This window comes from Anabrus simplex, chromosome 6, assembly GCF_040414725.1.
Source record: "Anabrus simplex isolate iqAnaSimp1 chromosome 6, ASM4041472v1, whole genome shotgun sequence".
In the NCBI taxonomy this organism is placed as follows: domain Eukaryota; kingdom Metazoa; phylum Arthropoda; class Insecta; order Orthoptera; family Tettigoniidae; genus Anabrus; species Anabrus simplex.
This window is the reverse complement of record NC_090270.1, coordinates 129,809,499-129,832,855: the sequence shown is the minus strand read 5'-3', so window position 1 is coordinate 129,832,855 and position 23,357 is coordinate 129,809,499. Positions and strand designations below refer to the sequence as shown.

The window sequence follows — 23,357 nt, the reverse complement described above, 5'->3', positions numbered from 1 at the left end:
GCAAAGTCCTCTCCGTACAGGCCATGAAAGCCTTAGGAGGAGCGGAAGGTAAATGCTTCCACTATCCATAACTGCTGCACTTGGTGGTATAGAGTGGATAGCTCTACGCCCGGCCGCCTTTGCTCCCAGGAATTAACTTGGTACTCATTTTTGGTGTAGGCTGAGTGAACATCAAGATTATGTGCACCTCCGGAAGTGGAAATTGCGTTTCTTCAATTTTTCGGCTTCCTGACGGGGAATCAAAACCATGTCCCTGTCCTTTCGGGAGAACAGAGCACGTCCTTATACCGCCTCGGCCAGGCAGCCCGTTAACCATTGTATTGGATATCAAATGATTTTGTTTGTCTACGCCTTACCCCCGTTTCTTGATAAGGGACGGGGATGAGGTGAGATTAATGTGTGGCAGTTTTTTACGACCGGATGCTCTTCCTGACTCTTACCTCAATTAAGCTAATGAAGATGAAATGAATGATTGTGAATGAAATTAAGTAAAGAGGTGGAATACATTGGCTCTCGGGATAGCCGACGGTGAGTTTGTTTGCAATTGCTTTTACGTCGCACCGGCACAGATAGGTCTTATATTGACGATGGGAGAGGAATGGGCCTGGAGTGGGGAAGGAAGCGGCCGTGGCCTTAATTAAATTAATTAAAGTAAGTAATTCATATTTATTCGTGGCGTAGTTAGGACTCAAGGCTTTCTCTTACACTTAACCACAACATTTAAAAAAATACTTAACATAAATACATATTTTAAATACATCAAATCATTTAAAAAGATATATATATATATATATATTAGATGTAATAGCAAAGATGGAGACAGTAATACTAAAAATAATTCTAGAATGTACACCATGACAATATAAATGAAGATGATAAAAATTATAAATCTAATAATAACAAAATAATGAAATACACTAAAATCCTATAACTAGTAAATACTTTTTATGAAGATATGGTCACTAACACTTCACTTATCATACAAGTCAGCTAGAAGTAATCAGCAGGTGATTTCGGCAATCCATCTTAAATCTCCTATGAGAACGCAAATCTCTAATGTTAGCAGGGGGGGGGGGGGGAGGGGTTATTCCACAACCTAGCGGCAGTGATTAGAAAGGAGCGGTTGTAAGCCCTAGAGTGACTGAGAGACATAGTTAAAGAAGAGCCAGAACGTGTATCGTAGTTATGTTAGGAGGAGAGGTAATTAAAGTTTGATGAATGGTAATTCGGTACACCTGAGTTTAGACCTCCATGCAGAAGGTACAGCCCCAGCCTGGTGTTACAATGGGAAACCACGGAAACCATCTTCAGGGAGGCTGACAGCGCGGTTCGAATCCACTGTCTCCCGAATGTAAGCTCACAGCTGCACAGCCATCTCGCTATGTATATTGGGTTTCGAGCCCACTATCTCCCGAATGTGCAGATCTTGGCTCCACAGTCGAAACACGTTAACACGCGCGCCCAATCCACTCCTTTTTGAATGTCAAAATTTGTCTAATATTTTGTTGCAAATGTTCCCGAACAGAGCTGGCCGGAAAGAGTAAGATGAGTTTCCTGTCGCACCTGCGTGTTTATTGATTAGTTGCCAGGGGCTCCAATGCAGAACTCTGTGTTACCGGCACACAGTGCAAAGGTAACGACAAGTTCTTTATTTATTTAGAGTCTAGCCTCATCTGCCCGCATAGCGAGCCTCGGGGGAGGCGCTCATGGCATGATGAACGACTCTATGTGTGTGTCAAGGGGACGGTAAACAGTCCGAAACATTACAGCTCACACTGACGTATATTAGCGTGTACGTTGTGGTCGCCGTATCATGCCATGCATCCTAGGGAAAACGGAAAAGTGTTTCCTTATTAGATTATGGAAGTAAAAGATTGTGACCGATGGATAAGCCTATGTTATGAAAATAACTCTACTGTATTAGTTACTGTGTTAGTATACAGGGTGAAGCGTAATTCGCGCACTCGGGCGTCGCAGCGCGACTCCTCACATGCCAGCAATAAAAAAATGTCTCTTACAAAATTTCGTCTTGCGAGTACATCCGGTAGAAAACGGACATTAAAGAGTAGCAATCTGGCAACACTGTAACCATATGTAGGGTAACTACCGCTGTCAGCACGTTCACGTCGTGCTGTACAGTTGGTGCAGTGGTATAGAGTTTTTGGTTGGCAAGTAGGTGGTCGATGGTTCGAACCTGGGTTGAGGCGCATTTTTTATTTGCTAATTTCCATCTGACATTCATCATCATCTGTTTACCCTCCAGGTTCGGCTTTTCCCTCGGACTCAGCGAGGGATCCCACCTCTACCGCCTCAAGGGCAGTGTCCTGGAGCTTCAGACTCTTGGTCGGGGGATACAACTGGGGAGTATGACCAGTACCTCGCCCAGGCGGCCTCACCTGCTATGGTGAACAGGGGCCTTGTAGGGGGATGGGAAGATTGGAAGGGATAGGCAAGGATGAGGGAAGGAAGCGACCGTGGCCTTAAGTTAGGTACCATCCCGGCATTTGCCTGGAGGTTAAGTGGGAAACCACGGAAAACCACTTCGAGGATGGCTGAGGTGGGAATCGAATCCACTTCTACTCAGTTGACCTCCCGAGGCTGAGTGGACCCCGTTCCAGCCCTCGTACCACTTTTCAAATTTCGTGGCAGAGCCGGGAATCGAACCCGGACCTCCGGGGGTGGCAGCTAATCACGCTAACCACTACACCACAGAGGCGGCTTTCCATCTGACATTACCTACTGTAAAACAGTAAGACACCGTTTCTGAGGTCACATGTATCCTACATTTACAACATAATAATAATAATAATATTAATAATAATAATAATAATAATAATAATAATAATAATAATAATAATAATAATAATAATAATAATGCATTGAGATACGTACTAAACAGCATGTGGTTACCAGACGCAGTGTTGAAAGGCAGAATTATTGGGACCATGGTGATAACACATACAAATTGTAACCGAGTTTGGTCATTATTCGCAGAGCACGTACCTAGGCCTACTGGTAACGTAAGGCCCTAACGAAATGTAATGGATCTAAACGAGGCAAGAATAATAGTTGGTACTAATCTATGGGGTCCGCCTCTGTGGTGTGGTGGTTAGCGTAATTAGCTGCCACCCCCGGAGGCCCGGGTTCGATTCCCGGCTCTGGCACGAAATTTGAAAAGTGGTACGAGGGCTGGAACGGGGTCCACTCAGCCTCGGGAGGTCAACTGAGTAGAGGTGGGTTCGATTCCCACCTCAGCCATCCTGGAGGTGGTTTTCCGTGGTTTCCCACTTCTCCTCCAGGCGAATGCCGGGATGGTACCTAACTTAAGGCCACGGCCGCTTCCTTCCCTCTTCCTTGCCTATCCCTTCCAATCTTCCCATCCCTCCACAAGGCCCCTGTTCAGCATAGCAGGTGAGGCCGCCTGGGCGAGGTACTGGTCATACTCCCCAGTTGTATCCCCCGACCAAGAGTCTGAAGCTCCAGGACACTGCCCTTGAGGCGGTAGAGGTGGGATCCCTCGCTAAGTCCGAGGGAAAAACCGAACCTGGAGGGTAAACAGATGATGATGATGATGACTAATCTATGGGACCATTGGAGGAGGGTACAAAAGAAAACAGGTTTCACATCTAGTAGATGAAGTGGTGCGAATAAATTCACACCCACGACGTGGAAAGGGCGCCTTTCAAAGCTGACCAATGAAAACGATTGTTCGTCCATTTCTAGGATCGTAGTATGTAAGTGCAAATGGTTTCTAGAGGACCCTCTGCAATCGCTGTTGACGATTAAGATGCCAGATACCATACCACCTGGACTACATTTACGAAATAAAAAACATACGCCTCAACCCAGGATCGACCACTCGACCTCCTGCATGCTAACCCAAAACTCTACCCATTGCACCAACTGTACAATACGACTAACTTCTGCTGACAGAGATAGTTACCCTACATGTGGTTACAGTGTTGCCAGATTGCTACTCTTCAACGTCGATTTTCTGCCGGAGATACTCGCAAGATGAAATTTTGTAAGAGAAATTTTTTTATTGCTGGCATGTGAGGAGTCGCGCTGCGACGCCCGAGTGCGCGAATTACGCTTCACCCTGTATATGTAACAATACATATTGTCGACTGAATCATATAGGACCAAGCTCGATAGCTGCAGTCGCTTAAGTGCGGCCAGTATCCAGTATTCGGGAGATAGTGGGTTCGAACCCCACTGTCGGCAGCCCTGAAGATGGTTTTCCATGGTTTCCCATTTTCACACCAGGCAAATGCTGGGGCTGTACCTTAATTAAGGCCACGACCGCTTCCTTCCCAGTCCTAGCCCTTTCCTGTCCCATCGTCTCTATAAGACATATCTGTGTCGGTGCGACGTAAAGCCAATAGCAGAAAAAAAAAAGAATCGTATAGGGAATCATTCAGACATCTACTTACAACTAGTAACTTACAAGTAGAGAAGGGATTACCGTGAAAACCGAGAAACGTATAGTGCAACATTTCAGCTTTATTTTGCTCTAATTTCAAATAAATAGCTGACTTGGTGGAACAATGTTACACCGTCTCTCGTGATACAAAGCATGTGTTCGACCCCGGCTCAGTCGATTTTTGAAATAGTAAAAAGTCTTGGCGTTCCATATCATCGTTATGGGCAAGTTAAGGATCCTGGTGGCTTAGTCGGTGTCACCTGCGCAATTAAATTAATTATGCTATAGGAACCGTCCAGTTTCAACTTCCCTTGCTAGACAGCAGCACAATAGGAAAGTCGTAAATGAAATGAAACCAGCTTATTTTGTCCTTCTTTGAATTAATTATAAAAAGCAGTCTTTTTGCATATATAGTGTCGTCCATTCTACAGATGTGGCCATAGAATTTCAATCGTCTCCTGCGTACGGTATTGGTGAACTTGTCGATTACTTTGTACAACTCTACAGTTTTCCTTTTGATCCATATACCATTTACATGAACAGGACCATATATTTTCCTCAGAATGTTTCGTTCTTGTTTTTCAATTTCATCAATTTTAGAGTGGCCTCCTAGAGATGTGGTTTCTGAGGCATACAAGGCTTCCGGAAGAACAAGTCTTGTAATGCCGAAGTTTTGCATTTCGTGACATAACTCTTTTATTGTAGTGGTTCCATGTTATTCGGTATGCTTTCAGGAGTTTGGTGGCTCTTTCTAAATTAGCTTTCCTGTCCAATCCGGATGGTACAATGATTTCTCCTAGATATTTGAAGGAAAGGATCTGTGTGATTATTCCATAATTTGTCTGTAGTGGGGATAATCTGGTGTCCATTAGCCGTGATATGAGTTTTCTCATACGATATTTGGAGGCCTGTCTTTGATGCTATCTCATGCAACTTCTGTATGGCATACCTGGTTTCTTCACTAGTCTTGGTAAAGATAGCTAGATCATCAGCAAAAGCTAGGCATTTCACGTTAATTCTTTGTCCCCGAGTACCAATGTTTATACCTTCGATTTATTTTCCCCATTCCCTGATGACTTTGACTAACACTAAGTTAAAAAGGATTGGGGAGAGGCCATCTCCTTGTCGAACTCCTGTATTATTATTATTATTATTATTATTATTATTATTATTATTATTAGAATCAAATACGAGGGCGAATCCAAAAGTAAGTTAATGGTCATTTATGATACTACCTAAACATACGCAACACGGCTATGACAACATACAACGTAAGTTCACTTCTCCACATAGTCCCCAAGAGACTGAAAACATTTCTGGCAACGTTCAGCCAACTTTTCGTATCCGGATGGGTAGAAATCACCTCCAGTGCCATGTAACCACCTGGAGATAGCTGCTTTCACCTCCTCATCGTTTGGGAATAGTCGTCCACCGAGATAATTTTTCAGCTTACCGAACACATGATAATCGCATGGCGCTATACTGAACTGTATGAAGGATGTTGCCATACCTCCCACTTGAATCGCTGCCGCAGTTCCGAGGTTCGGCGGGCCGTGTGAGGTGTTTCGTTATCGTGCAACAAAATCACACCAGCGCTCAATTCTCCCCGCAGCTTTTCTTTAATTGTCTTACGCATCCTGTTCAAGGTTTGGTAATACGAATTCGAGTTGATTGTCAAGCCTTTCGGCATAAATTCCATGTGCACCACACCCACCATGTCAAAGAACACTGTCGCCATTACCTTTCCTGCTGATGGTTGGACCTTGGACTTCTTTCATGGTGGTGATGTGGTGTGCATCCATTCCATCGATGTTCTCTTTGTTTACGGGGTAAAGTGTTTGACCCACGTTTCATCCCCTATGATTATTCGCTGCAGAAATTCGTTGCCCTCCACAGAATGCCGTTGTTAAAATGCCAGTGACGATTGAAAACCTGTCCCTTGTGAGCATCTGTGAGCAGACATGGACCCATCTTTGACACAGTTTACAAAATCCAAGGTGCTGGTGAACAATGGAGAACACAGTGCAATATGAAATGTTCAGCATTCTGGCAATTTCCTACCGTGTAATGCACCGATTCTCTCTAATGATCCTATCCACACTGTCAATATTTGCAACGGACGTTGCAGGCCTGCTTTCGCGATATTCTTCCGTGAAATTCGTGCGTCCGGCGTCAAATTTCTGACACCACTTTACAATACCTGGGCGAGGAATTGCACGCTCACCATATACAGCAATGATTTCACTATGAATATCAGCGCAATTGAGCCGTTTAGCCCATAGAAATCTGATCGTTGCACGCACCTCCTATTTGGAGTGAACATAGAGTTGACGCGCCATTGAGCCTAGCCCACTCTGCACACACAACACTACGGGATACCACACCAACATTCTTGCCGGACGTGTCAGCAGTTACTGTAGCTTGATCCGCATTGGCCGCGCCTTTACCACCTCGGCGAGGCAGCCCCTAATAAAAATAAATCAATTATTATAATTGCTTACCACTCCTTCAGTTGATATCGATTTCAAAAGACGACGAAGGGCGGGAAATATAATGTGTAGCCGGCTAAAGTCGTGCCAGCCGCCGCGGTTATACGTAGGGTTAGAATAAATATTGTTAGTGTAGGAGTTAATAAATATTAAGAAGTTTAAATGTAAATTTTTAAGGTAGAATTTTGAATTTATATAGAAATTTTACAGTTCTTCCATTTTTCTCATCGATTTTCCCTTGGTGATGACCTGGGAAAGTACATACCTTAGGCTACTGGAGTTTCTTGTCTCTGATGATCGTCAGGAGCTAATTAATTTTATTCATCTGTCTTAGGACTTCCTCTTTATTTTCCGCCCCACCCAGGATATTAGTAATATTCTTCTCTATAAGGACATCTCGAAAGCTTCCATTCGGTTTTTGAGCGATGGAATTAAGTGTCCAACATTCGAAACCATGTCGCATTTGAACACCTGCAATCATAACCTTTTATATACTGTTATGCCGTTCAGTGTTCACTCTGCAAGCCTCTGTGAATTTACTAAACGCCTCCACAAACTCTCTGTTTGTAACTAGGTATGTGGCCTCCTTTAGTTAAATACCGGTACCTCTAATCTTTCAATCGTTAGAAACCGTGTGTAACAAACGTCTTCTAGGTCTCTCTCTCTCTCTCTCTCTCTCTCTACTTCTCTTCCCCTCCATGTTGAGTCCATTATTCTTCTACGTAACCAATCCTCCACCATCCGCCTCTCAGTTTAAGCATACCGCTTCATCCATAGTGTTCTTTCTTAATTTAGAATTTTTTCCTACTCATTCCGAATACCATCCTGCCTTGTTCCCACATATTTGTACCAACGATCCTTCTCACTACGTTCATGTCTCTTACTTGTAACTAATAATAATAATAATAATAATAATAATAATAATAATAATAATAATAATAATAATAATAATAATAATAATTTATTTTCTTGTTTAGGGCCATTAGAGACCACGTCAAGAAACTATAAGGCATTTCTGGAAGCATTCTTTGCAGCCCAAAATCGCTGTATTCTTTCTCTGGCCGCCTGTCTCCTCTCTTCTGTCCATCCGCTGTTCTGCTTTTGCTCATCGTGGAAGCCCTCAACGTTGTTGATAACTGATCTGTATTTGGTCGGTTATGGATGTCCTCCTGATTCAGTCCCATGCTCTTGAGGTCCTTCCTTACTTCCTTCAACCATTTTTCCGAGACGATAGGTCTGTTGTCAAACACATTTGCATCGCTGGTCGGGGTGCATCCATGTTGTACGTAGAACTTCAGTCGTCATTTCCTTATTGACTCCATCAGCCGTTTATTATCCTCGTTTAGCTCTTCTCTTCCTCGGAGTCTATACCGTCCATTTGTTATCTTAGGACCCATTATTTCGCTAAGGATCTTGCGCTCGTACTTCTCTGCTTCTCTCATTCCAGCCTTTCATGTCTTTCTGAGGCATTCGCTTGCGTACAGACACTCGGGTTTGATCACTGTATTATAAAACACCGAGTTGAGCTTTACTTGACATTGCCTATTTCTTGTATAGGACTTGCGTCCTTCGGAAAGCTGCGGCCATCTAGTCTCGCCTGCTGTGCTTAGCTTCTTTCTCACTAGTTTTCATCTGCACTATCTCACCAAGATATCTGAAACTGAATGATAATGATACTAATAATAATAATAATTATAATAATAATAATAATAATAATAATAAAATGCCGGGCTGAGAGGCTCAGACAGTTGAAGCGCTGGCCTTCTGACCCCAACTTGGCAGGTTCGAACCTGGCTCAGTCCGGTGGTATTTGAAGGTGCTCAAATACGTCAGCCTCGTGTCGGTAGATTTACTGGCACGTGAAAGAATTCCTGCGGGACTAAATTCCGACACCTCTGCATCTCCGAAAACCGTAAAAGTAGTTAGAGAGACATAAAATCAATAACATTAATAATAATAATAATAATGATAATAATAATAATAATAATAATAGTGATATTACTTCTTTTTTCTTTCTTTTTTCTTATTTTCTTAATCCGTTTACCTTCCAGGGTTGGTTTTTCTCTCGGACTCGGTGAGGGATGCCACCTCTACCGCTCAAGGACAGTGTCCTGGAGCGTGAGAGTTTTGGACGGAGGACACAACCGGGAAGGAAGACCAGTACCTCTCCCAGGTGGCCTCACCTGCTATGCTGAAGAGGTCTTGTGGGGGAATGGGAAGATTGGAAGGGGTAGACAAGGAAGAGGGAAGGAATTGGCCGTTGTTTTATCTTAGGTACAATCCCGGAATCTGCCTGGAGGAGAGGTGGGGAAACCACGGAGAACCACTTCGAGGATGGCGGAGGAGGGAATCGAACCAACCTCTACTCAGGTCACCTCCCGGGGGGTTGAGTGGACCTGCTTCCAGCCCTCGTACCATTTTTCAAATTTTTGTGGCAGAGCCTGGAATGGAACCCCGGCCTCCGGAGGTGTCAGCCAATCACACTAACCACTACACCACAGAGGTGGAATAATAATAATAATAATAATAATAATAATAATAATAATAATAATAATAATAATAATCTCGTGTGGCTATTGCTAGCCTTGTGCAACTCAGCAGACCCTCCGACGAGTAAATGACTACTGATGTCATCTCGCTGACACCGTGACATATTAGTGTCTGGAGGCTGTCTGGGTGGGCAGCAGTCGTATTGGCACGCCGAGGTCGTAATGGGCTATTGTACAACAGGTTTTGTTTGGTCATATCCCACAAATTAAGCTTTTCCAATGTCTTCCTGGAACTCAAGAGTTGTTTCAAAAGTATGTTTAATGGCCAGGTTGAAAGTATCCGAGCAAACACGTCCGAAGCGTAACCACATTTTCTGGACGGCAGATTTGTAGTGATATATATATTTAATGCGCTTTCGATTGCTATAATTTTCAGGAGACGCCGAAGTGCCAGTATTCAGTCCTGAGGAATGTTTCCTTAACGTGCCAGTAACTCTACTGATGAGTGCCTCTGAAAAGTAAATCAACTACGCTAAGACTCGAATAAGGTATCTTGAGCATAGAAGGTGATCGCTGCAACTGATTTAAGTACACTTTCGGTTTTAATGTGGGAACATTGCCTCAAAACCTAAGTTGGTGGTTCTATTATTCTTTCTTCTCATCTCTTAACCAGGACTTCAGAAAATGGTAAACAATTGTCTGTCTTCTACATTGTCACCAGTGTGTAGAGGAAATCTGTGTAAGGGCATATATTTTCTTAATCCATTTATATACCGGGCGAGTTGACCGTGCTGTTAGGGGCGCGCGGCTGTGAGCTTACATCCGGGAGACAGTGGGTTCGAATCCCACCGTCGACAGCCCTAAAGATGGTTTTCCGTGGTTTCCCATTTTCTCACAGGCAAATGCCGGGCTGTACCTTAATTAAGGCCATGGCCGCTTCCTTCCAACTCCTAGGCCTTTCCTATCCCATCGTCGCGATAATACTGGGCGACGTATAGTCACTAGCAAAAAAGTCCATTTATACAGCGTTTCCGGCTCCTTTTCTGAATCGTTAGCGTAGAGTGCTTCGGTCTATAGGGTCCCTGGTTCGATTCCCGGCCGGGTCGATGATTTCAGTCGCGTCTGGTTAATTCTCCTATTCATAAATTTACACCACACCACACTACCAACCATCACAGGAATTCGCAGTAGTGAATACATCCCTCCATACGAGGTTGTGTCAGGAAGGGCATCTGGCCGTAAAAGGTACCCAAATCCACATGTGCGACACAGTTCATGCCCGAAACTACAGCAACGCATGGAAAAAAGAGGTGGAAGAGGAAGAATATGAAGTTAAATTTAAATAGTTACATATTACCTTGACTGCTGATGAGTGAATGACGGAATACCACCGAGTTCATTAACCAAACATGGACGTTGATGACCTAGCCATTGCCCTCTGCTTAGCCGGAGGACACTGATCAGGCTTGCTGCGCCAGAGTTCGCTTGAAGTAGGATGGATGCGACATATCCCCTAGCCATAGCATATAGGCTACTCAGCCAACTGGAGGCAACGATCAATTTTGCTTCACGTCGAAAATATTACGACATCGTATGACAACTATACACAAAAGTCATACAAAGTATAGACACAACGAGTGAGTGGGCCGTACGGTTAGGGTCGCACAGCTGTGAGTTTGCATTCAATATATAGTGGGCTCATTCCTGCCGTCAGCAGTCCGTGGTTTCCATTTGTACACCAGGCAAATTTTGGAGCTGTACCCCAATTATGGCCACGGCGACGACCTTCCGATCGTTCCGTCGCCGAAACCTTTCGACGTAGCGAAAAATTATATATATTGTACCATTTTGCTGGTCTCAGTAAATAAATTAGATTAGAACAATCCTGTAACATGCCATTAGAATGGAGTACCTAGGATGAGACCTTCGTACAAAGCCCGGCTAGCTCATTCGGTAGAGCATGAGACTCTTAATCTCAGGTTAGTGTGTTCGAGCTCCACATTGGGCGCCAAACTTGATGTACCCTTTTCGTGGTCTTAGTACATCAATTAGAATAGAATAATCCTGTATCATGACATTAGAATGGAGTACCTAGGATGAGACCTTCGTACAAAGCCCGGCTAGCTCATTCGGTAGAGCATGAGACTCTTAATCTCAGGTTAGTGTGTTCGAGCTCCACATTGGGCGCCAAACTTGATGTACCCTTTTCGTGGTCTTAGTACATCAATTAGAATAGAATAATCCTGTATCATGACATTAGAATGGAGTACCTAGGATGAGACCTTCGTACAAAGCCCGGCGTCGAAGTCTCCTCTCCCCTACTGGAGTAACACGCTAGCTGCATCGGTAGAGCATACGGGTCAAGTAGAACGTCCGAAAGGGCACTAAACTATCTATACAGAAGGGGAACCTTAACTATGAGAGGAATATTATTTACCTATGAAATGAGAAGAATGAATTATTTTTTTCTCACACTTTTAATACCTAAGAGAGCACATGGATATTATGTACACGGATATGCCACCATGTTAAACTCATAAATTAAACGCTGCAATTTTCTTGAGAATGTAATGTCCTTTCTAGTCCTTTCTCTAGATTCGCATTTCACTGTGAAAATATGTAAAATTGAGAAGTCGCGCCTTCTCTAACAATTTAATACTTGAAATATTAACCACGTTATACACTTATATCGTTGTACACATAAAAATTTGAATGAAGGCGTATCTTGTATTTAGCTCGCCTTGTTTACACTATTAAATTCTATATTCAAAATGACAAATTGTCGTCCTAGCGGCGAGTATTAAACATTAGCTGTTGAATGTACCAGGTGATAGACATGTTTATATACGAGCGTGTTTAAAATATCTGGAAGTCGTATCACTTACTAGAAAAAACTATCTCGCTATCTCACAAATGACCAAATATTACATATCGTGTGTTGCAATGGGATGTCACTTAAATACTATTCACAACTTGGACTTTATACAACGATGACCCCTGTAATGACACATTTTTAATGAACCAAAGTCAATACAATATTCAAATTAATATAGCTCCTGTCATGAGTGACAGCAAATACACCTGACATTCACAAAATAGATCATGGACAGTAGGATCCGTCCGCAGTTGGCGGCATTGGGCACAACTGCCTCTGATGATGTTGAGACACGATCTCTTGTCCTGTGACAGTGTGAAGTGTGAATTCCGATCTGAAAATCCCTAGACGTTTTCATTAACATACAGAAATAGAGGTAGTTCTCTCATTTATTATAATTGTAGGTCTACCCAACGGTGTTAATTTCTGACTGGTTGTATGTAATATCGATAGCGGAGAAGGAAAATGAGCCTTTTAGCAAAACATTCCTTTCAGTGCGGGGGCAGTGTTCCGCATCCCTTTCTGCCTGGCCCGGCCATAAATTCCACCGGCCAGCTGTTTACATTGTCCTAGCATTCACGCTCACTCCCAACACAAGGGAACCCCGTCGGTCCAGTTAACGGGCCATCTCGGTGCTTTGCTTTCAATCTCATCACTTTCCTTGGATGTTATTCGCATTAAATACACACATCGGCTTTCATGTAGCTTAATCTATATCATTGGCGCGGAATTTAACGCATCGCGCGTATTATTTACTCATCTGGGGAGAGGTTGGTATTTCATCATTATATCCATTATCCGCTTGATAAGCTTGGCCCGCCTCTCTGCATACTCAATAGATACATATTATAGAAGAAAGAGCCCTATCACTCGGGACAAAATATGTTGACATTCGCGATCTAGGTAAAACACAAACATTGTCACACCTCACTTGTCACCCCGTGGTTCCTTCTTCACCATGCTTAATTCATATAGGGGAATTACCTAACATTTTACGCGAAGCATCAAATACAGAGAGCTTTAGAATTTCTGGATGACTCATATTAGCTATTACTGATTATACATGGAGTGATTTTACGTAAAAATTTTAAAATCTCTTTAATTCCCATAACGCTTCACAATTAATCAAATCTAGGGCCATAAATATATCATGCACTAGTTTCCATAGTAAAATAAAGAAAATGCGGTTTTCCAACCGTAAAGAAAAATCAATACGAACCCTATCAAGTAACTGTTACCATCCCATTGAGAACAACGAAATCCTACACTACATTTCAAAAGAATTTGCATGCCTTAAGATATTTATAATTTTGCAGGAAATCCGACTCTCAAATATTTTTAGTGGTACTCATCAGTTTGGACCACACCCACAGCTTACCCAGGAAGTCACATACAGTAGTTTAGCCGCACATTGCGACTACATCAGCAACACGAAGTCCCGTACAGGCCTCCTGTACGCTGGTCCTCTTCTTCCTTGGAGAATGTGTCACTGGCACACAATGCAATGAGTGGATCTGACTTGATTATAATTGTGATAAATGGCAACACATTATAATTACTACAATCAGAGAAACTCATTTACTCGAGCCCTCCGATTAAGCAACGGTATTGTCTTGTAGCCCGCTGCTTCTCCTTATTGCCTGTCTAATACACTGTTGGCAGTTTAGGCTCCTAATTACACACGTTCCTATTTTCATTGTCATTAGGCGTCGGAGGCTATCATTACAAACGTAGTTTAACTCTGCCTAATTCAGGACTAGTTTTATATGGGAATACAGATCAGCTACTGCGCTTGTGGTTATTTATCCGATACCGCCATGGTGAAGTACATCGTCACTGAGCGGCACTTTCTCTTAACAACTGGCTATCCATCACTACACAGTTTTTTGAGCTCCCGTGTTATTCCTTCGGCATTAATGGGTTCGTGACTTTAGTGACATGATCACACAGCCTACTAGCCTTTGATTCACATTCTCTTTCACTCATGTATGATTTCACATATCACATAATCGTCACAGTTAGGATTAAATGTCGTACTCTGTTAATATCGACAACTTTCACATCCATTAAACAATGATATCACTGACAGCATTTAAACTTCGTAGACATTATGTAAATAATTACTGACTTGCCACACTTTGTAGCACTGTAACAAAGAATACTATTACTGAAAAGTCACTCACAGCACGTACCACCTCACAATACAACTGGTAGAATTGAAGTAAGATGGTTGCTTTGGTTTGCATCGCTTTTTATAATGAAAGCGTGTTAGACTCGCGGGAGAGGGAAAGGCTCCTCTTACTTGCAAAAAACCGCTCCGTTAACCCGAAGTTCCCAGGATCGGCTAAGGTATCAAGCTAAAGCTTGATTACCCGAGTTTCTACTGATCCATTCCCATCTTGATCGCTTCGCACATTTTGTTACAATCTTGAAAGCGTCCTTTGGTAGCCCAGTGAAGTAGGGGCTTGTGGCTCGGGGATCTTTTAGCTTCGTTCTCGCTGACAGCTTTCTCCAGATGGTTTGCACCTGTTAGGGTGTCTGTTTACTGCGTCTATGATCTCATTATAATCATCTAAAGCACTTGTTGGTGTCAAAAATTATCATAAAATTCTCTGTTTCTAATGAACCTGTAGTCATGGAAATCTGTCTTGTATTATGCTAGTTACGTTATTTTTGTTCTTGAAAACAGTTAGACAGTGTATTCGTAGTGGTGTTTCTGCGGGAAAAAGGGCGAAGAAATAACATTTTCCAATGTTGAATGCACTGTTTGTGACCTAATTAGCCCTCTCATCTTAGCGTGGGTATTTTCTTCTCTGTCGCGCCTGACTGAGAGCGTTTTTCGCTTGCGGGCAAAGTATGACTCGTTTACCGTGAGTACGCGTAGCTAGAGTCTCGCGCATGGGACTGGCAGGCGCGACTCGTATCCCGTGAAGGGTAAACGTGCGCTACTTTGGGCGCTAATTTACGTAGAAGAGCGCAGAAAACGGCATATTTTATCTACAGGATACCGTAGTACACTCTTGGTGACGTGATGAACGGTCACAATATATAAACACACACACACACACAGAGAGAGAGAGAGAGAGAGAGAGAGAGAGAGAGAGACTAGAAAACTTAGTATGCATATATTTTATACTGCACCTTATTGTCTAAGGCGAATATTTAGTTAAGTGCCTTTTGTCTTGTCCTCCAGACAGACAGACCAGTCATCAGAATAGGCTCTTCACAGTGATACTTGGGGGACTGGATCTGACCCACATGAACAGAACTGTCGTGCACACACCATGACCATAACGGATCCTGTTAAGGATGGACCAGGTTCTTCTTGTTAGATCAAGTCCTGTGATGGAGTGAAGCAGGTCTTGTGTTTCAACATGGCTACGCCGTTGGCAATAAGTGAACGAGTGTGTCATAATCCTTCTTTTTACTTTCCTGTAAAATATATACTTTGTAAACTATGATACATTTACCTTTTTGCAGTATTTCTGATAAAGTAACAAAATTTTCCGGTGAGGAAGAAATTGGTATCTTCTTTTTCCCGTTTCAAAATGTTTATGTTCAAGAAAATAGTTCGTTAGATTGCAAATATTCGCAAAAAAATTGCAGTAATTTTACGTATAATACGAGCTTTAAACAAACCATTTCAACATTCAAGGGTAAAGTGAAAGAAGTGCGTTTCTTCTTCTTCCTTCCTTCCTGAACTTTATTTATTTATGTATTACTACTAATTTTGTTCGGCCTCTGAAGACCATGCTGCCAGCATGTACAGATAAATTCGTGGCTGAAAAAGAGTCATAACTTATAACTTAATACGACACTCTGTTAAATATTGACAAATTACAGCGCATAATTGTGGAATTAGCGTGGATGTGAGGACGAAAATTGGTGTTGGTACTAGGGTGTTATCTTCACTAGAGAAAAGTACAGATGGTTCTGCTTGCATGACAATAGGATGTGGTTCAAGTCGGCTATTTCTCCATGGTAATTTTGGGCAGTGAGGAGTGTCCAATACCTTGATCTATCCTGAGGGGACGATTCGGATAGTATCCAAGACCCAAACGCATTCTTATTAAAGATGAAACGTGTCTTTGCGTTAGTTCCAATTTCTTGAACCAGATTTGCGTTGGGATGGTGGGCATAGTTTTAGCATAGTGTTTTCCTCTTGCGATCTTTGACGTTTTCCAGTGCTCAGACCATTCCCTGTAGGTCTGTTCCCTGACATTTTCCCCAGTGATCTAGGCTGACATTAAAATGTTGAGTTTTATGACCGAATGTTCAGCCTGATGCCAACCGTAGGTGGAGGGATACATTCACTATTGCATATGTGTTTGGTAGGTGGTAGTGTCACTTGGTGTATGTAAATGAAGATATGTATTAAGGTGGTCACACCCAGTCCCCGAACTAGAGTAGCTAACCAAACCGGCTAAAATCCTCAACACGGTCGGGAATTGAACCTGGGATCCTATATATTGAAGGCCACTACTCTGACCATTCAGTAAAGGAGAGTGAAGTGATATGCATATAAGAATTTAATTGAGAAAATTAGCACTGCTTCATGTAATATTTTCTGAAAAGTAGGCCTATATAACTAACCTAACCCTATGGCACTACATCCCTGAAAGGCCTTGGTCTACCAAGCGATCGCTGCTCAGCCCGAAGGTCTGCAGATTACGAGGTGTCGTGTGGTCAGCACGACGAATCCTCTAGGCCGTTAGTCTTGGCTTTCTAGGCCGGGGCAGCTATCTCGCCGTCAGATAGCTCCTCAATTCTAATCACGTAGGCTGAGTGGACCTCGAACCAGCCTTCAGATGAAGGTAAAAATCCCTGGCCTGTTGGAAGATCGATCCCGGGGCCTCCGGGTGATAGGCAGGCACGCTACCCCTACACCACGAGGCTGGCAGGAAAAATATATAGGCCTACTTAAAATACTTTCGTAATGTCGCCTTTTAGTATAGTAGTAACATTTTAAGACGTCTTGTCCTAGTAGGTCAGTGATATTTAAACATAAGAATTATGAACAGATTGTGTAATGTGTCAAATTTCGTGAAAATGAAGAGAAAGTATTTACAATATGAGTAAATCTCACGACTATGTCCTCTTAAGACTAGCTGCGTAATGTTATGTTGTCGCTTGTTTGAGATTACACAGAATCAGATTGAGTAATGTCATTCACAACACTGATCGAATTCGTAGCCTTCCATCGCCCGAAGTGATCCGGACACTTCGCTATCACCTCCCACATCTGGATATGGAATGCTCTAGGATCGTGAGGAAATAACACATCAACTTCAAATTAAGGTGAAGCAATTCTCCTCGAACGAACTTCTCTCATTAACAACGTATCATCATTAAGAAGTACTCTAGAAGTATGTTCTAGAGTGTTATGTGCGTTCTATGAACGTGATAATACTCCAGCATTTGACCCAATCTATTATTCTAGATGCAGATTGTAGGCTCTTAAATTTAGAAATGGGGATAGAAACGAGTTGCTTGCCTGAACAAATGGATAGAAGAACAAGGTAAGGTATATTGTTAATTCCAATGGACTCTTCTTGTAGGCCAGGTTGAGTAGCTCAGGCGGCAGTGCACTGGCCTTCTGGGCTCAAGTTGGCTGGTTCGATCCTGGCTCAGTCTGGTAGTATTTGAAGTTGCTCAAATCGTTGGACTTAAAAGAACTCTTGCAGGGAAACTTTTGGGTACCGCGGCGTCTCCAGAAACCATGGAAATAGTCAGTGGACATAAAACCGATATTATTATTATTATTATTATTATTATTATTATTATTATTATTATTATTATTATTATTATTATTATTATTATGTCCGCCTCCGTAGCGTAACGGTTAGTGTTGTTAGCTGCCGTCCTCGGAGGCCCGGGTTCGATTCCCGGTACTGCCAGAAATTTAAGAATGAAAGGAGGGCTGGTATGTGGTTGAAATGGTACACGCAGCTCACCTCCGATGGGGTGTGCCTGAAAAGAGCTGCACCACCCCGGGATGAGAACACGAGTTTACTTTATTATTATTATTATTATTATTATTATTATTATTATTATTATTATTAATCGTGTGAGTGGTCAGTTTTGATCGCATAGCTGTCTGCTTGCAATCTGTAGATAGTGGGTTCAAACCCTACAGCCCTGAAGATGGTTTTCCGTGGTTTCCTATTTTCACACGCGGTCGCTTCCTTCCCACTCCTAGTCCTTTACTATCCCACCGTAGCCATAACACCTATCTGTGTCTGTACAAAGGAGGCTTGCAGTTGTCACACCGCCAGCGTCATGGGAGAGTGTGGCAATCCAACTGATAACCTGGCTGTCACAATGGAGTGAAACACTGGTAAATTCCACGATAGAAGAAGATGAAGGAGTTTGAATATCTTGCAAGAATGTGAATTGATGTTCGTCACACTAGTTAATTTTGCGGTTTTCAGAGACGTCGAGTGGCCGGAATTTTGTCCCACAGTAGTTCCTTTACATGCTGATAAATCGACCGACACGAGGCTGGTATATTTGAACACTTTCTATTACCACCGCAGTGAATCTGCATCGAACCCCCTTCTCCCTGTGTGGGTATGGGTGGTAATATAACACCCACGGTATCTCCTGCTTGTCGTAAGATACGACTTAAAGGAACTCCAGAGGCTCTTTATTTAGGGGCGTGGGTTGGCGTCCACGAGGCCCTCAGCCGAGTCCTAGCATTGGAATAATGGGCTAGGCTCCTCACTTTCATCTATCCTATCCGACTCCCCTTCGTCAACTCTTGTCCTTTTGTGACCCCGACGGTACTAGAGCATTCGAGGCCAAGGGAGTCTTTTCATTTTCACGGATTTCGTGGCCCTCGTCTTTCTTTGGCCGATACCTTCATTTTTTGAAATGTATGATCCCGTCCATTTTTTCTCTCTGATTAGTCTGTTACACAGAGGACGGTTGCCTAGTTGTACTTCCTCTCAAAACAATATTCACCACCACCACCACCACCACCACAGTTGTAATAACATGTGTTATTCAATCAATCAATCAATCAATCAATCAATCAATCAATCAATCAATCAATCAATCAATCAATCAATCAATCAATCAATCAATCAATCAATACTGATCTGCATTTAGGGCAGTCGCCCAGGTGGCAGATTCCTTATCTGTTTTTTCCCTAGCCTTTTCCTAAATGATTTCAAAGAAGTTGGAAATTTATTGAACACCTCCCTTGGTAAGTTATTCCAATCCCTAACTCCCCTTCCTATAAATGAATATTTGCCCCAGTTTGTACTCTTGAATTAATTCAACTAGCTGACAGGTTATGTGATCTCCGTTAGTGATACAAATTGAAAATGATGTGGTAGACTGCCATGGTAAAATCATCAGGAACCTAATGAATATTTCAATGCTTTAATTACATTCTTTATAGTGGCAGTGTTGCAGAAACTATACATTAAAAAATAGAATTGATGGAGTTTGACAGGTTGAATTAAATAAGGAAAAGAGTGAATGTCTAGACACTAATCTGGATTCGTAACCTTGTTTATTTTCATTGGAATATTTTCTTGTGCTTTTGGACCATTTTATTGAAAGTCAAAATGATCTGGTATAGCACGTAATTTTTGGTTTCACATGTACACCTTACAAATCCTTGAACGGAATTAAGGTACAGCCCCAGCGTTTGCCTGGTGTGAAAATGGGAAACTACGGAAAACCACCTTCAGGGCTGCCGACAGTGGGATTCGAACCCACTATCTCCCGGATGCTAACAATGCAACTAGCTTTTGGGTTGTTAGGTCGGGTGCGTATCAGGAGTTCCGTCTAGAACGTGCCATTTGGGCTCATCAGTTAGATGAGCACGCCTTTCCAAGACGCTGCCTAACAGTGGAAGACTATTTTTTCTCTCTCTCTCATTTGGGCTACGTAGAGAGCAACGCCCTTTCTCTCTAATCAGGTGATGTGTTATTATTCGCGCTGCAATGAAAAACGAAGGAGAAGGGATCGCCCATGGCCTAAAATAGGAGCGGTTCCGGCATTTGCCTGGAAGTGAGAATGGGAAAATACGGAAAACCATCCTCAGGACAGCTGACAGTGGGGATTTAAACCCACCGTCTCCCGAATACAATGCTCTTACGCCGTAGCCACTCCACTCGGTCCAGACTGATTTTTTTAATTTTATTTTTTAACGTTTTCCTTCCGTAAGCTGGTGCAGTAAGGTGGGCCACCTAGAGGTTGATGCCCTCTCTCAGGCCTGGAGATGTGTTGATTAGAGGTGCGGAGAAGGGTGAGGGAGGAGCGGCTGAGGCCTACAAAAGGAACTGTCCTTTCCTTTGTCTTAGTGAGGAGAAGGACAAACCACGCGAAACAATTATCAAGACAGCGGAACCAGGCCACCGCCCCCAGAATGCATAGCTGTAGAGCCGAAGCCACTCTGCTTGGTACATACGGATTATTACTTCAAGGCTTTCCCTAATGGGGTGGGGCGGACCATCTGAAGGGCAACACCTTTTCTCTGGCCACGAGAAGCGGACGGGTCGACTAGAAGGGAGAAGGGAGGTGCGTATAAGGAGGTGAAAAGTGAAGGAGGTGGAAGGGGATTTGCCTCTTGGCTAAGGTCTTTTCTGTTATGTTTATTTTGTATTTTTATAACAAAGTAAAACATGTGATTTTCCATATAGGTAATGGGCCAACAAAATCAATACAAAGATTTTGTTAGTTCTGGAAGTGCAGACGGATTTTACAGTTACGCCATGTAAGCAAATAAAGGTAGCTAACCTGTTAAAGGAGTAGTGGTTTCTCCTTTATCAAAAATGTGTGCTCCCCATATAGATACAATGACAGTTGAGGATTTCACGGCGCAGATCGAAAAATTACAGCAGTAGAACCAGCTTTTGCTAACACAGTGGAGCTGTTCAACCATTGCCACTGTTAAGCAAGCAGTGTTTTGGAAAGTTGCGCCCGTCGAACTGATGAACCCAAATAGCATACACTGGGCGAAACGCTTCATCCACACATGGTCTAATGACGCAAAATATGCTTCTATTGCTGTGATTTTTTGATCTGTAGTCGCGAAAGCCGTAACTGGCAATTATTATTGTTCCGGTATTTCTCGCGAAGCAGGCTGCGAGAGAAGTATGAGGGGTGAATGGCTGGACAAAATATGAATCAAAGTTTAAATTTTGGCAACATATCTACATGAAAATGTTTTTATTTTTATTTTTTCATAACAACAAAGATTAGACAAGAGGGGAATCTTGACATTATATACTGGGGAGCTTACGAGCTCGGAAGAGTTTACAATGTGGGGAGAACAACTCCCATATCGAGTAAGTCAGTCTGAGAATTCTGAAAAGTTCTAAAACAGAGTTACATAGGACGGGTCTCGAACGCAGAAGCATAGTTTACAATAAACACCCTTTATGGAACCAGGAGGTTACATTAATATTTTGTGTTAAACCACTAACACTTCGTGCTCTTAAGAGCTTAAGCAACTATTACACTCACTACCCTAATATAATGGGGAGAACCACACTCGAAGAAAGGGTCGAAAGATCCAGAAGTTTTACAGAGGTCGAAGCCCAAACTACACGGACATTAAAAGGCAAAAATCGGAAAGGAGAGAGAAGTTTACACTAGAAAGGCCGAGAACAATATGAATAATAGAGGCTGAAACATTTATGTACTCCAACATTCCAGACCAAAGAAAAACCTAACAGGGCATAAAGCCTGGAAATGAAACGGATTTGGTGACTAAGCAAAACAAAATTCAAGAGCGAAAGAAATGTTGACGTATTTAGAAAGTTGGAAAACTTATTCATCCAAGGGTAAAATAGAAGAGAAATGAGGGTATACACTCGTGCATCCTTACATTTACAAAATCCCCATTAGGGGCGATAACTTTTAAGCCGTAATGTACCGTACCAGGGGTAATAACCCTCTAGGACTATGCCTCCATTTCCTGATTAAACTTCCGACTAACTCAGGGTTGGGCAGAGAAGTGGGTTGATTGTCGACGGTAAGTCTAAATGTCGAAGTTTATCACTTAACTATAAATGTAAGACAGGAATAATGGAGGTTTATCTCCAATGAGAAACACTAAATTGGGGTAAGATGAGTTTATTCCATAAAATAACCCCGAATCATACTAAAACAAAATAAAACTCCAAATAATAAAACGATGAATGAAAATTATCAAAGAAATAAAATTGAAATAAATATGGACAACAAGCGTTAATTACGCAAATCAACTATATGAAAGTTCAAAACCATAACATTAAATATTTGTGATCTTCAAAATATCTCCGATGTCCAATGTTTATGTTCATATTCGTACGAGTAGCATGATTTTAAGTATCACCATAACACGGATTGAAATTCAGGGAAGTTGCCGCAATATTACCATTAAACGAAAATTAAGACGCAATGGGACATGATATGAACTACAAAAATTACTAGTGGCATTTCCCTACGCTATATGTACAATAATCACAACATAATTAACATACCTCAAATATTTACATTGGATTAGGTAGGGGAAAACTTACATATTACACTGACTCGACGTGAAACGCGGTTCACCAAAGGATCTAGTAAGAACTAGATTGACCACAAACATTCACTCAGCACTCGGGCTGTTCCCCATTAAACAAGACAACATATCAAAACAACATAACTTACACAAAACACCATCCTGTAAGGGAAAACAATATAATTTCATAAGCACGTGGAAAGCAATGGGCAACATTGCGTTCCTCTGCTGCATCGGATAGTGCCATCATCTGTCACATATTTCCTCATTTGCAGTGGGCTGAAAAGAAATGTTAAAACTCAATACTGCTCTGAGGACTTAGTCACTGTTCCGACAAGATTGTATTACGGAGACACCATCTCATTTCGCACTGTCTATATAAACACGGCTGATAGGCTAACTTGTTAGGCGCGCTCGTATTTCCACAACTGCTCGGATATTCACATACACAATCGTACTTCTTGCCAGTATGCTATTATAATTCAACACACATTATCATATTCACTGGCCTGGCATTAATTTTACATCAATTCTGATTCTCAATAATCTCTCGGAATACAATCACAGGCCTATTCTC

At 42.3% G+C, this 23,357-nt stretch overlaps 1 protein-coding gene across 3 annotated transcripts in view; it reads left to right on the top strand.

The window, feature by feature from the left end:
- Window positions 1–23,357, top strand: part of Pde9 (phosphodiesterase 9) — a 1,237,973-nt gene that overhangs the window by 508,367 nt on the left and 706,249 nt on the right. The gene's annotated exons all lie outside the window — the stretch shown is intronic.